Source organism: Dermacentor andersoni, chromosome 2 (genome assembly GCF_023375885.2).
Source record: "Dermacentor andersoni chromosome 2, qqDerAnde1_hic_scaffold, whole genome shotgun sequence".
NCBI classification, from domain to species: Eukaryota; Metazoa; Arthropoda; class Arachnida; order Ixodida; family Ixodidae; genus Dermacentor; species Dermacentor andersoni.
In genome coordinates, this window is record NC_092815.1 from 220,847,229 (window position 1) to 220,862,377 (window position 15,149).

The 15,149-nt window shown below is 43.7% G+C and overlaps 1 protein-coding gene across 1 annotated transcript in view; it reads left to right on the top strand.

Moving 5' to 3' along the window:
* Nucleotides 1–2,260: 2,260 nt before the first annotated feature.
* The window catches only part of LOC126539990 (fucolectin-1-like), a 209,765-nt gene continuing 196,876 nt past the window's right edge, over nucleotides 2,261–15,149 (top strand). Inside the window, exon 1 of the mRNA XM_050186821.3 lies at nucleotides 2,261–2,324. The gene's annotated coding sequence lies outside the window, so the exon portion shown is untranslated. The remainder of the gene's footprint in view (nucleotides 2,325–15,149) is intronic.

The window sequence follows — 15,149 nt, forward strand, 5'->3', positions numbered from 1 at the left end:
AAAGATCTGCAGCTTAAGTCAACTGCAAATATGCAGACAGAAATACCAAATTATAAGCCAGTTTCAGGCAAAGTCAATTGGCAACCACAAATATCTACGGAACCCGGGAAAATGGCATCCACAACTAAATAATGATTATGTTTCACACGCATATTGGCATGTGTGGTCGTGCGTTTATGCGGGACTGCATTTCACCCGCTGACAACTTAAAGTTATCGCTCAGGGTAATTCGCGCCTGCAAGTCGCACCCATTTCCTGTAAACTGCTCTAATCAAGCCCTTGGCCTCATGAAAGCTCATGAAGACGGGTGTTAAAAGCGTTTTCCTTTGGTTACCACATGTACTGTTCCCTCCCACCTTTGCCGATGTCGAATTGAGTAGAACACAGCATTGCGGCGTTCGGGGAGCTTAAATTTCCTATTGAGGCAAGCATATCTCCGGACAGTTTTTCGTTTGTTGAGATGGTATTTAAATAAACTTTAAATTTATTTAAATCTATTTAAAATCATCTTTATCCAGTGGAACAATGATGTCTATCGGCAAAAGATGGCAATGTGCATCGGCTCGTCTGTTGCCCCCATCTTAAGCAATTTGGTCTCATCTGAGCTTGTTAGAGACCTGTTTGGCCATCTCGAGGGTACAAAAGCACAAAAGACTTTCAGATACGTACAATATTTTGTTTTTCATGACTGCGCATAAGACCGTTTTCATGATGATGGCGCTAATGTTCTGGGTTTGTTTTTTAAGCATCTTGACCCTCTTGATTTTGTTTGAATGGCCTGTTGAAGGGTCATTCGATTCCACAATTTCGTGCTCATTTTCTCTGACCACCGTTTATTCTCGGCTTCCCACTCTCGAATGACAAAGCACTTTTGCTTTTGCATGCGGATCTTCTAAACAGGTAAGCAGGAGCACATAAATATTGTGCTTTAACAATGGTGTAAAAAATTGTCATGTCATCACTTCTTGCAGAGCAGTTTTCGGCAGCCGAAGCTCCGTTTAATGGAGGTTGGTTACCTAAACTACACTTTGGTGTCAGTTGCTGAAAAACAGCTCGGAAAAATTCACGCAAGCTTGAGGGAAGCTGGCCCTCAAAATACAGCTGTGTCTCTTGCAAGAAACACGCGACTGCAATTTCATGTATGCATCAGCTTTCAAACCAGCTCAAGACAGTGGATCTTCGCGAAAACATAAAGTTTTTTTATTTCTGTTCCCGAGAAGCTAAATAGGCTGTATTTAAAAACTAGTCCATAAGAAACCGATAAAGTACAATATAATAAACAGCCCAAGAATGAGTTCGTACAGTGCAAGACGCCTGTTGTTTACCATATTTGCCTGTATTGATGAAGATGCTATTTTGGGGAGTCCGGCAAGTGCCCAAATCAGAGGTTAAGAGAAAACTGCAATGAGGTTATGAGTTGCGATCTCAATGCTTTCTAGCCCTTCTTGCTCATGTGCGGGGCTGTCGTCCTTATTTATGTAGGACCGCCAACCTAGGGCAACATAGTCATGAAATCACTCGCTTATTCGTTGAGGCGGAAAACATCGATGCGTTAGGCAGTTCAAGCATAAGCAAGCCTTCGATAGCACTATCTTCAGAGGAGCTAACATTTTTGCGAAACAAGTGAATGTGTTCCTAGCTGGCAATTTTACTTAGTAATCTTTGCTGTGGTCTTGCGCGTATGTGCTCAGCTTCCTCATGTGATCGATGGGTGTCATTGCGTGTCATATAGTTTGGCCTGTATTCGAAATAAACATTTTTGTTTTTAATAGCGCTGCGTTTGTGTATGCCTTGTTCTTCTTGTGGCCCTGAGGTATTTAGACATGCAGCTAGTTCTCTGCAACGCTTTACCTAGGACATAATTGAATAGTCATCATGGATAGCATTTGCCTTAGTGTTTTCGTCCTATTATTTACGAACTTGTATAACACAGCTGATGACATCGGCAACCAGTGTAGTTGGAAAAGAGGAGACATAGATCGCGAGATTGGTGGCAGAGATGCACGACAGTAAATGGAGTAGGGGCTATAGAACAAATGGAATCAAGAGCCTTGAGAGACACCGCACAAGGGAGCGAGTTGGTGCTAAATGACGAAGGTAAAGAAGAGGGTTCCTTTTTTTCTATCATGCTGCCCTCATCAGACTGCAGCCACCGCGTTCTGAAATAAAACGCCGCGCTCTCCCACAGAACGCCATTCGCTAGTAGAGGTGGAGTCAAAGGAAACAAAACGCGGCAATCGCACCCTCTCTCGCAGGTCCGGGATTTCACCGTTTGTGGGGTTCTCAAGTGTGCCTTGGCGGCATTACTCCTCGCTGCTTACTTTGTGAGTATTGACGCCAAGTCATTTATATCTTATACCGCGTAAAATGCACCCAAGTGTGCTAAATCCAATAATGCAAGTTAGGCAGAAATTAAAGTTTCCTCATCCAAAGTGCATCTGTACTGGCCTTTCGCGTTCCCTCGCCTCTACAGCCTTGCCCTGACTTGTAAACATTTCTTGTAATTGGGCCTCATTCATATGAGCATAGACTCTCTATACTGCATCTTTGCCTATGTGTCAATCTGTGCCCCTTTTCTAATAGGTAACTTTCAACAACAAGCCGAATGATTATTAAGCATTAGACCATGTGCCGCATACACGTGAACCGCTAAGAGTGTTAGTGGCAGTTACCCCAAAATGGAATCTTGGTGCACCTGTATGTTTGAAAGGGTGACTACAACCATGCCTCAATAATCTGCACCAGGTAATATATATATATATATATATATATATATATATATATATATATATATATATATATATATATATATATATATATATCTTGCACAAAGTTCAAAGCTCAATGATATGCTTTTAGTTGTTTTTTGGTAAAACAGCGTTCTGGTGTATTGCAGCTTACTCGACGCCGTTGCCAACCTCTTATCTATTTCTTAATTCCTTACTGTGAAGAAGGGTAAAAAAAAGGACACCGACTACTGAAAGAATAGAAGAAAAGACGTTTCGGCTCCCCTGACGGGAGCCTTGTTCACAATGAAATCAAGGACGGGCGATAGAATGTTTATATGGCTTTAAAATATGACGTAAGTATGACGTAAATATGACGTAAACGCGGTGAGGAATGCAGAGCCATGAGAGAAGCGAACAAGGCCAGGAGTAATAATAAATCCTGTAGGTAGCGCATGCCCACAGGGGAAAATGAGAACGTCACCATACCGAGTGCCACTGGAATTGACACTTATAATTTCTTCTCTTGATGACCAAAAAACATAACCGGAGGAGGTGACGACGTGCATACGTTCTTCATAATTAGGAAGAGAATAACCGGTTAGATTCAGGTGTATGGGTCGCTCACGACAATAGACAGCAGCGGGCGCCGAAGACAAGAAATCCAATCCTAAAAACTTCCTTGGAACACTCGAGAAACACAGCAAAAACAATGTGATAACGTATTCCGTTTATGAATACTCGAACTGTACATTGTGCGATGGGACGAAGAACGATGTTCGTCTCTGCACGAAGCGATGGGCCGTAATAATGCGTCATCACTTTCCGGAGGCGAGAACAAAAGTCTGCCCGAATAGTCGAAATGGCGGCATCTGTGTCAATGAGAACTGCGACGGGCAGGAATTGCAGTTTCCCCTCCTAAAACTGCATGGGAAAGTTTACCCAGTGAGCTTTGGAGACATGAGAAGCAGGCCGGAGAGGTGATACGGAACGACGACGTAGAGAAGGCGACCTGTGGCAAGATTTTCGAGAATTCAGAAGCGTGCTGGTAGGGTATGGAGGAGAGAGTGATCGGTGAAAGGAAGAGCGGTAGGAGGACCTCTGGTAGCCCGAGACGCGACGGATGCCTCTTCGCTCTTCGGATGTATAACCACGCGGCTCATACTGTTGACTCCGTCGGCAGATCCGGGAGATATGCTCGCAGTAGCCACAATAGTAGCAAATGAGTCGAGCAGGAAGTGGAGCGGTAAGGCTGTACACGCACAGGTGGCGACAATGAAGCCACAGGGACATAGTGGTCTGTTTGTAGAGGGGCCGCGTAGACCGGAAGGAGCGCCGCGACGTCGGCATATGTAGGCACCTGTCGAGCGCAGGGACCGTCGGACCACGTTAGACGCGACGGCCATCTCTTCGGAAGCCGCTGGCAGAAGGAGCGACACCAGGTTCTGGCGCACAGGAAGAACACCTTCCATGGAGTTCCTCCCCAACGATATCACGAATGATCATGTTCCAATTCTACTGCTGAAGGCGAACGAAGATCTGTGTTATCCGTGCATAGCCGTAGAAATAGAAGTTTCTCGAGGCGCTCGCAAGTGGCTATTACATCTTCGATGGCGCCAGGATTTTTGTGGCGAGTGCGCTAAAGGCGATGGTGCTTATGCCTTTAATAATATGGCGTATTTGGTTGGTCGGGGACATGGTGGTGTTTACACGTTTGCACAAAGCTAGCACATCCTCAGTGTAAGATGTGTACGATTCCGCGGGGAACATGACGCGCTCACCGGGATTCTTCGTGACCTCAGTGCGGACAGCGGAAGCGCCGAAGATCTCACGAAGTTGCCGCGTGATCGTGTCCCAGTCGGGGAGATCAGGCTGATGGCTCCAAAACCAGGTTTTTGCGACATCGCTGAGGTAGAAGGGAACATTGTGCAATTTCTGTGAGTTATCCCACTTATTGAAGACGCTTGCCAAGAGTTAGTTTTGGAGTCATTCTTTGACGTCATCTTCCTACAGACCATCGAAGAGTGGCGGGTCATGGTGGCGGTTGTGGATGGCCACGACGCATGGCGAAGGCTGTGCTGGGGTGGTTGTATCGGACGTGCTCTGATTATCTTGAGCAAGAATGGCAAGAGATGCGGCGACCCGAGCGGAGCTCCAGTGAGAAGGGTGAGAGGTGGCGGGGAACGAAAAGCCCCGTCCGCCACTTATAAGGAACCGTTTAATCCAGCCAAGCTCAAGCTACGACGAAGAACAAGCTGTGCGGCTGATGATGATAATTACAGATCAGGAATTTGTGCAACTGATTATGATGTGTAGAGATGAAGAAGGGTCAGTCATTGGTCGCGCTCACAAAATATATATACTTTGAACCATGACACATATTATAATTAAAGTGAAATAGGTTTGACCTTTGAGTCACCCATAAGTCAAGCACAAATCAACTCCATGTGGACCCAGGCTACAGATTGTCTGCATATTGCCTGCTGACACCGTGTGGACGGCAATCACAAAAGCTTGTCTGCAGTGCACGTACGTAGTGTATATATATATATATATATATATATATATATATATATATATATATATATATATATATATATATATATATATATATATTGTTACCGTTAATGTTGAACCGGCTTTTTTAAGGGACGAGGTTGATGGTGAAGTCAAGATAGCGTCCCAAGGCTGCGTCAGCTAACGTCTTCCTCCTCTTCTCCTCACCCGGCTCATGCCGCAGCAATCCCTGGTTGCCAGACGAAGCCCGCTGGGCAAGTCCAAATCACTCAAGAAGCGTAGGGTGAAACCGCTTAAGACGAGCAACATCTACTAACTGGGTCCGGCTAGACTGACGACCAGCGGACGTCAAGCGTGCCACCACGTACGTCAAGTCACTGAAGCGATCTACAATGACTACAAAAACTTTTCGCATAAGCCACGTTTACGTTCCGGAGTGCACAACCACACAGAGCCTCCTTTAGCATACGAGACAGACTGGTGTCGGCTGTCATAGCGCTCTTTCGATCGGTCTTGCGATGCCAGAGTACGAAGGCGAACGATACGCCGGGCTTCTTCGGCAAGACAAAGCGTCTTGGCAACAGAGTGCTCGCTGTGAAAGTAAAGCGGTAGTATAGTGTCATTGCAGCTTCGCGGTGGACGTGCGTAAAGGAAATAAAAAGGACTGTAATTGGTCGTCTCATGCTTTGCAGTATTATAAGCATAGGTGATGAAGGGGAGTACGTCATCCCAGTCCTTTTGATCAGAAGATACGTACATGGCCAGCATGTTAGTTAGAGTTCTGTTCGCGCGTTCTACAAGCCCATTTGTCTGAGCGTGATAAAGCGTTGAATGACGGAACAGCGAACAACAGAGACGAAGCAGTTCTTCTACGGCGTCCGCAACGAACTGACGACCGCGATCGCTAATAATGACACGGGGGGATCATGTCGAAGAATAATGAATCGAAGGAAAAACGATGCAACGGACGCAGCTGTTGAAGATGGTACGGCTGCCGTTTCCGCGTAACGGGTCAGAAGGTCGGCACATACGATCACTCATCGGTTGTCGTTAGGTGATCGGGGAAGTGCACCCAGAAGATCGATACCCACTTGTTCAAATGGCAGGCGAGGCGGCGGCAGAGGTTGGAGAAGACCTGGCGGAGCGGTCGTAGGGCGCTTGTAGCGTTGACATTGTTCGCAACTGGCGACGTAGTGCTTGACTTTGTCCCGCATTCTGTGCCAGTAAAAACGCTCCTGTGTCCGATTCAAAGTTCTTTTCAATGTTGGAAACGGCTGGCGATTCTGCCCGACGGGGTCGTTCGTTCTGTTTCGCACATCATGGACGCATTCCGTAAGAGTCCACCTAGTGGACTGCCCATTTAGGCAGCTGCTGATTGGATGCATCTGTACGAGCGAGGAGTATACGAGCGGCCTTAGCCAAACAGGAACGGCCGAAATGGGCACTCCACTAGGTGGACTCTTACAAAATATCTCGCCTGCTGTTTGCGATCAGACCGCCCAAATGGTGTTTATAATTGGATATGAGATGTATTTATGCCGTAGGAGTAGATGCCTTTCTTTCTCTTCTTTATTTCATTTGACTGATATTTAATGCTCCTCGGTGACTGCGCCTGCATCGCGGCCACAGTGTCGGCTTTCATTCTACTATGTTATTGTACGGTTCCCTTTGGAGAAGCAATATTTTTTTTTTTGTTCTTCAAGCAGTATGTTTCCCTCGTGTGTATTTTTGCGCATATAGCATTTCATCAGTAGGTCTTGCGAAGCACCGCATTTTCCGACTGGGAAAGCGCCGATCACAGCTTAGGCGGGGAGATTTTTGAAGCAAGGGCTGGCTGGCAGCATATATCTTTGTACCTATCTCCACAGGAGTTAAGACTTCTTGATCAGTTTAACCTTGCATGACAGAATTGCGCGTTCTGTGACTCATAATGGTGTAGCCTTCTATCAGTGTGACGCTTTGTGAAGTGTTGTGACGACATTAAAAAATTATGAGGTGTTCCGTGCCAAAAGCAATTTCTGATTATGAGGCACGCCGTAGTGGGGGACTCCGGAGATTTCGACCGCCTGGGGTTCTTTAACGTGCACCTAAGTTTAATAACGTGGGTGTTTTCGCCCTGATTAAAATGCGGCCACCGTGGCCGGAATTCAATCCCGCGACCTCGTGCTGAGCACAAGCAGCCCAACACCATAGCCACTAAGGAACCACGGCGGGTTGTGACGACATGTCCTGATCCTCTCTCGTAGCTATATATTTCGAGCAACTTGCGAATAAACCAGATGGAAGTCAATGCTCTGTTCCTTTACCTGGCCGGCTCGGCTCGTTTATTTATTTATTTATATTTATTTCTTTATAAAATACTGCGGACAATAAGTCCAATTAATGTGAGCAGAACACGAAAGATTATATTCACAGAAGAACAAGATGAAAGAAGTGTGTAACACATTTTTCACATAAATTAATTGGTCATACGGTAAACGATTCAGAAAAATTTAACTTGATTTAAGTACAACTATAACTAATACACGAAATAAAAACATTATGTTCCCAAATATAGCTCGCGGGCGCTGGGGATATCCTTAATATAGTTTATTCCAGTCAGCTATTGTTTGTGGAAAGAAAGAGTACCGAAAAGTCTCACTCCTTGCGGAAATTGGTGTTAGAGAATGAGGGTAGTCGTGTCGAGTGGGTGTGCTTATCAAGGAGGATGCGTATTTTGCGGTGTCGAAGGCTAGCCTATGAATAAATAAGTTTGAAAGAAACTGTAGCCGGCTTTTTTTTCGTCGAATTTGTAATAGTTCAATGCCGTTTGCGGTTAATAATACGGTGGGGGAGTCAGTAGCCTTAAATTTACTGTAAATAAATCGTACTGGTTTTCTTTGAATTCTTTCTAGATTCGAAATGTAAATTCTTTAGTGAGGGGTCGAAACTGTGGAAGCATACTCAAGTTCTGACCTAATTAAGAAAAAAGTAAGAGAGTAGTTTAACACTAGACAGAGCAGTCTTGAGATTGTGGCGCAGAAGGCATTGTTTCCGGAAAGCGGCAGATCAAATGGTATTTTTGACCCGCCGTGGTTTCTCAGTGGCTATGGTGTTGGGCTGCTGAGCACGAGGTCACGGGATCGAATCCCGGCCACGGCGGCCGTATTTCGATGGGGGCGAAATGCGAAAACACCCGTGTACTTAAATTTAGGTACACGTTAAAAAAACCCAGGTGGTCGAAATTTCCGGAGTCCTCCACTATGGCGTGTCTCATAATCAGAAAGTGCTTTTGGCACGTAAAACTCCATAATTTATTCAAATGATATTTATGAGCAAGTTCCGTGATAAGTCACTCGATCGTTAATGTTAAACCTAAATATTTAAAGCAGGCTACTTTCAGTAAAGGTGCTGCAGCTAAATTCTAAATGCAGCCTAAGGGGACCTTTTTGCGCGTTATGGGGAGACAGACACAAATATAAATACCATGCTTTCCTCAAGTAAAATTCACTCGATAGCGCCACATCCTGTCGTCTTTCATGTCCCTGTCAATGTAGCGCTATGATATCATTTTATTTTATTTATTTATTTATTTATTTACAAATACTACAATCCCGTTACGGGATTTTTGCAGACTGGGGATGCATCATTATGACATGATTAGCAGGGAAAACAAAAGAAAAATTACATGTACTAGTAAAAAGATAATACAGATATCATGAAATGAAATATACGCTTCGAATACAACTGAATAATGCATCTACATGAAGTGCAAATGTAAAAGAGTGAAAAATAAGGAAATTATACAATATTTGACATAAACAATTTCAGGGATGGCTGCAACGCCACATCGTTGGACAGCTGATTCCATTCAGTTACGACCCTCGGAAAAAAATGAGTATTTAAAACAATTTTTGCGGCTAGGGAAGGGGGTAATTGTTAGTGCATGCCGTTGCCTTGTAGCACAACCTGTTGAAAAGGAAATAATCTTGGAAATATCTACGCTGTAGTATCCTTTGATGCGCTGAAACAAAAATTTTAAGCGTAGAACACATTTCCTTTGGGTTAGAGTTGGCAGATTGGCTCTGTTTAACAAGGCTGTGTAGACGTGCGCCCAAAGCTGTTAAATATATAATGAACCGCCCTCTTTTGAATACCTTCTACATTATTAATGTCTTTTTTAGTGAAAGGATACCATATTACAGATGCGTAATGTAAAAGCGGCAGCACAATTGCGTTAAATGCAAGAAGGCGAACTTCAGGTGTTGTCAGTCTCAAAGCCCTCCTGAGAAAGAAAAGCTTTTGATTGGCGTAATTGCACACAGTGTTGATGTGTTTGTTTCATCTAAGATCGTTAAAAATCCAAATACCAAGATATTTTATGCGCTCAACCTCAGATAGCAAGACATTACATGCCGAGTACTGGAAATGCAAATTACTAAGCTTGCGCGAAATTTTCATAAATACAGTTTTGTCAAAATTGAAAGCCATTTGCCAGCCACTACACCATTTAACAACTTCTTCAAAGGCTTCATTTAGTCGTAGTTGGTCACTGACGCTATCTAGTTCTGAATACATTACGCAATCATCCGCGTATAATGTGATTTTCACGGGAATCTCATTAACGATATCAATAATAAAAACTAAAAACAACAGTGGTCAGAGCACCGAACCCTGTGCAACGCCAGACTCGACTGGAAGCCTCCGAGAGACATGGTTTTTAAATGAAACATATTGATATTGGTTTGAAAGATATGCAGAAAGACAAGTAGCAATTTCGGCATTACTCAGAGTAACATCAAGTTTGTGGAGTAGCTTTTTGTGGGAAACCTTGTCAAAGGCTTTCGGAAAGTCCATGAAGATTTCATCAACCTGCTTACCTGAATTTATTGCCTTAGCGAAATCGTCTACTCTATTTACTAATTGTGTGCATGTAGAGAAACCCTTTCTTAAGGCATGCTGATGGCATGATATTTTATTCTTTGAAAGGAACTCAGTAATATGGTTATGTAATATATCCTCCACAAGTTTGCATAATGTTTAAATCAAAGAAATAGAACCATAGTTCAAGACGTGCTGCTTATTACCATTTTTGAAAATAGCTTCACTGCTGCCGTTCTCCAGTCGATTGGAATCTTGCCTTCATTTAGTGATTTAGAAAAGAGCACACTCAGATATTTAGAGACCCATGGCGCATAACATTTTAAGAATTCATTTGGCAAACCATCGGAACCGGGTGATTTCTTAATATCAAGGTTAAGGACCGTGTTAAGTGCTTCATTCTCATTAATAGTAACGTCAGGCATAGGGGGGTATGAAGCATGAAAGTAAGACAATGAACCATTGTCTTGTGTAAGCGCAGATCTAAAATGTAAGTTAAATGCATCTGCTAGTGTTGCAATATCATCACTCAAAACGCCATTTAGGACGAAAGCATCATTAATTTGCTTACTTGGAGAAAGCTTCCAGAACTTTTCAGGAGATGTTGAAACAAATTTGGCAAGTTTCTCCCCAAAGTAGCGTTGCTTATCTGAAGAAACCTTCATTTTTAGCTCGGAGGCGAGCTCAGAAATTTTAGTAAGCAAAGCAACCAAGTATCTTGCGGTACCTCTTTTTGTCTTCTTAATTGCAATGTGTCCCGAGAAATCCAAGAAGATTTGCCTTTCCTTTTCTTTAGCATGCAAAGGAAAAACCGCTTGATGCAATCATTTACAAGATTTTTAAACTGATTCCACAGTGTATGAATGTCTGCGCTGCTGCCTTGGAATTAGTCAAGACTAAACGAAGGTATATCCAATATAGCGACATCATCTGCGCGCGAGAAGTTGACAACGGAAGTGACATCAACGGATTTTTTCACAGAGACGCCCGAAAGGGTCAACAACACAGCAGAGTGATCGTAAATTCCAGGCAGTACTTCGCACTTTGCTTGCCCCGTAATAGATCCACCTAAGAAAAAGAGATCAAGGATGGAGTAGCAGTTACCTTTATTCTAGTGAAACTGTCAACTACTTGCCGTAGATCAAAAGAAAAAAAATCACATCAAACAAACCTTCATGTAGCTTGTCATTAGAAACGTTTAGTGTGTAGGCTGACCAATTCACGTTTGGCATATTGAAGTCTCCGCCCAGAATTAATCCATCACCAGGCTTCACATGAGCAATCAGGTAACCTTGCAAATGAGCAAAGAAATCAGGAGAGGAATTAGGTGGTCGGTAAAGTGCTCATAATACACATCTAATTGCGCCATGATAAGCTTTACAGAATATGTCCTCAATGTTCGGTAAATCTGGCATTCTGAAAATTTTAAAACGATCCTTGAACAGCAAAGCAACACCCCCGCCTTTGCTCCCTCGATTTTTCCGGTGCACATTGTACCCACGAGGAACAAATTCGTTATCTTTGATAGAATCATTTAACCATGTTTCCGTGAGAATAATTATTTCATGGTTATGGGGCACTAATATTCCCTGAAGTTCTGTGACATTGTTAACCACACTCCGGCAGTGACGTTAGGTATATTAAGCTCCTGAGGCTTTTGTACAAGATGTCACTTTTGATTTTTCTTTCGTTGCACACGTGTACCTGTCTGGTAAGAGAATACATCTACTTAGGACAGGTAGTGACTGCTGATCCAGATCATGAGAGTGAAATAATCAGAAGAATAAGAATGGGCTGGGGTGCGTTTGGCAGGCATTCGCAGATCATGAACAGCAGGTTGCCATTATCCCTCAAGAGAAAAGTGTATAACAGCTGTGTCTTACCAGTACTCACGTACGGGGCAGAAACCTGGAGGCTTACGAAAAGGGTTCTACTTAAATTGAGGACGACGCAACGAGCTATGGAAAGAAAAATGATAGGTGTAACGTTAAGGGATAAGAAAAGAGCAGATTGGGTGAGGGAACAAACGCGCGTTAATGACATCTTAGTTGAAATCAAGAAAAAGAAATGGGCATGGGCAGGACATGTAATGAGGAGGGAAGATAACCGATGGTCATTAAGGGTTACGGACTGGATTCCGAGGGAAGGGAAGCGTAGCAGGGGGCGACAGAAAGTTAGGTGGGCAGATGAGATTAGGAAGTTTGGAGGGTCAACATGGCCACAATTAGTACATGACCGGGGTAGTTGGAGAAGTATGGGAGAGGCCTTTGCCCTGCAGTGGGCGTAATCAGGCTGATGATGATGATGATGATGATGTGTACCTGTCTTTTCGTCCCAGCCAAAGATTACGCCATCTATGCTCACTTTATTGTGCACAAGTTTCAATTTCGAGACATTATTTTTTTCTAGAGTAGAACTGTTCCAAAGCTTCTTTCTAATTTCTGGAACTCCACGCGAGAAATATTGCGATATTGAAACAGCTGTACCCTTCAATTTGAATTCAGCGTTCGAAATTGACATATTTTCCCTATAATCGAGCAACCCAAGCATGACCGGTTGCGTATGGCTAACATTTCTGTTTCCAATTCTATGGCATATTTCTATATTCGCACAGAAATACCAAGTTTGCTGTGAAACAAATCTTTTACTTTCTCTTCAAGATCCTGAGAACATTCATTGCTTGGTTCGTCAAGACCGTAAATGACTAAGTTGTTTCTTCGACTACGATTTTCTAGGTCATCTAGTTCTTCAACAATGGAGGCTAGATCTGTTCTAACCGTAGACATCAAAGTCTCCATATCCTGTACCCGCTTAGTAACTACATTTAGGTTCCTCATTTGGCGCTCTGAACCATCAACACGACCAGTTAATGAACTGACTTGCTTGCCAATCTCTTTCTGAGACGCCTGTACATCTTGAAAGCTGTTTTCAATAAATTTTGACCGGCAAGAAGTGCCATCAGTATTTCCTTCTCAGCAGGGCCAGGGTTGGCCTCAACATCGCCACAAAGCAAAAGATTTACCGGAATATTTTTAAATCTAGCAAGAAGGCATTCAAGGCACAGTGGGCAAGGCAGCAGCAGTAAAAACCTATTATCGCTACGATAGCAGGCCGTCGGCAAATATCGACTGATCTGGAATACATATAAAAAAGTGCTCCTGAGCATGTTGCCCATTTCGCTGCTGCATTGCCCACTGGAGTAGCACGGTGCTGGCAATTCACTTTTAAGTCCTCCTGCAAAGTCACGTGAGTCGACGTCATTCATGGCTGATCCCGTGTATACGCTGTGATGCCAGGGCTCGATACCTTGTTCACGTGGCACATGTCACCAGGATCCAATAACGGGATATTAGGCCGTCCTATATCCTGATTCTACGAGGCTGTTACATTGCGGCAGCCCAACAAAAGCTCGCACTTTGCCGGCAGAGCCGCAACCTGGAATACGTAGAAAATAGTGCTCCTCAGTATGTTGCCCATTTCGCTGCTGCGTTGGCCACTGAGACAAATTGAGACAACTTAGTTGCATTAGGAAGGGGATTAACCGAGGGGCCCGATCTTTTTGTGAGTCATATCATAGGAAGCCAACAAACACTGACACATAGGGGAAATCACTTGTGCTTAATAAATTAAATAAAAAACGATAAATTACTGGAGATGAAAGTGAATGAAAAAACAACTTGCCGCAGGTGAAAACCGAACGCACAACCTTCGCATTTCGCGTGCGATGCTCTACCAATTGAGCTACCGCGGCACCGTTTCCCCATCCACTTTCTTGGGTATTTATGTTTCCTAGTAGAACCCTGGGGGTGTTAGCCAGCGCCACCACTCACACACCTTTGCGGCGGACGTCGAACGTTCTTTCTGCCGCAGGCGTCACGACAACGTGATCTTTTTGGGTGAAGGCGACTGGTCAATAAACCCACGCATGCTACCTGAAGGCATCAATGTTGCTGAATTCGAGACCCTCGTTATGTAATAAACGAGAAGGAAGGGAATTAACCGAGGAGCCCGATTTTTTATTATTCGTATTATAAGAAGCCAACACTGACACCAAGGACAACATAGGAGAAATTATTTGTGCCTAATAAATGAAATAAGGAAACGATAAATTAATGGAAATGAAAGTGGATGGCAAAACAACTTGCCGCAGGTGGGGACCGAACCCACACGAAATGCGATAGTTGTGGGTGAATAATAATAATGGCCAACTTGCTCTCGCTAGAAATCAAGGCCTTGCGTGAGGAACTCGCAACAACGAGGAAAACTAATGAGCAACTCATTTCAGGAAATAGGCAGTTGCAGATGAAAGTAGAAGAGTTAGAACACTAATCTGTTCTAACAACATTGAAATTAAGGGTGCACCTTATGAGGGGGAGCCACATGACATTGTGAAAAAAGTATGCGTCGCTATTCGTGAGCCACTTACCGAATCTGACATTGATACTTGCCACAGGGTGGGTACAGGTAAGCAAGGAAGCAGAAGTATTGTACGTTTTGTGTGTCACGACAAACGCAATGCTGTTCCTATGAAAGCCAGGCAAGAAAGGCCCTTGGCTAAAACAATTGGTTTGAAGACTTCAGCTCCAACTTTGTAAACGAAAACTTAACGCAGCAAGGTAAACGATTACTTGGTGCTGCGGTGGCAAAGAAATGAGAAGTTGGCTGGAAATTCGTGTGGTCGCAGGGAAAAAAAGTCTTTGCAGTGGAATCGGAAGCATCAGAGAAGCTTAGGATCTGTTGTCGGGAGATGCTGACAATTGATGACATTTCATGACATTTTGGGTTTTGCGAGCTGCCTCAAGATGGCTAAGAAGGCAGGTAGACAATGTTACGACCAATATAGGCTCCACAATACCTTGAACGGGTTGTCTAAGCAGTTCGCTGCATTTCATCTAGATGTCCGAAGTATTAAAAATAAAAACAGATAGCCTCAGTTTGTTTTTTGAGCGAGCGCCTTGACATTAAATTTGATGTTTTGTTATTTACTGAATCCTGCTTAACTCCAAACGACAGACCACCACACTTTGTAGGATAGGTTTACAATGG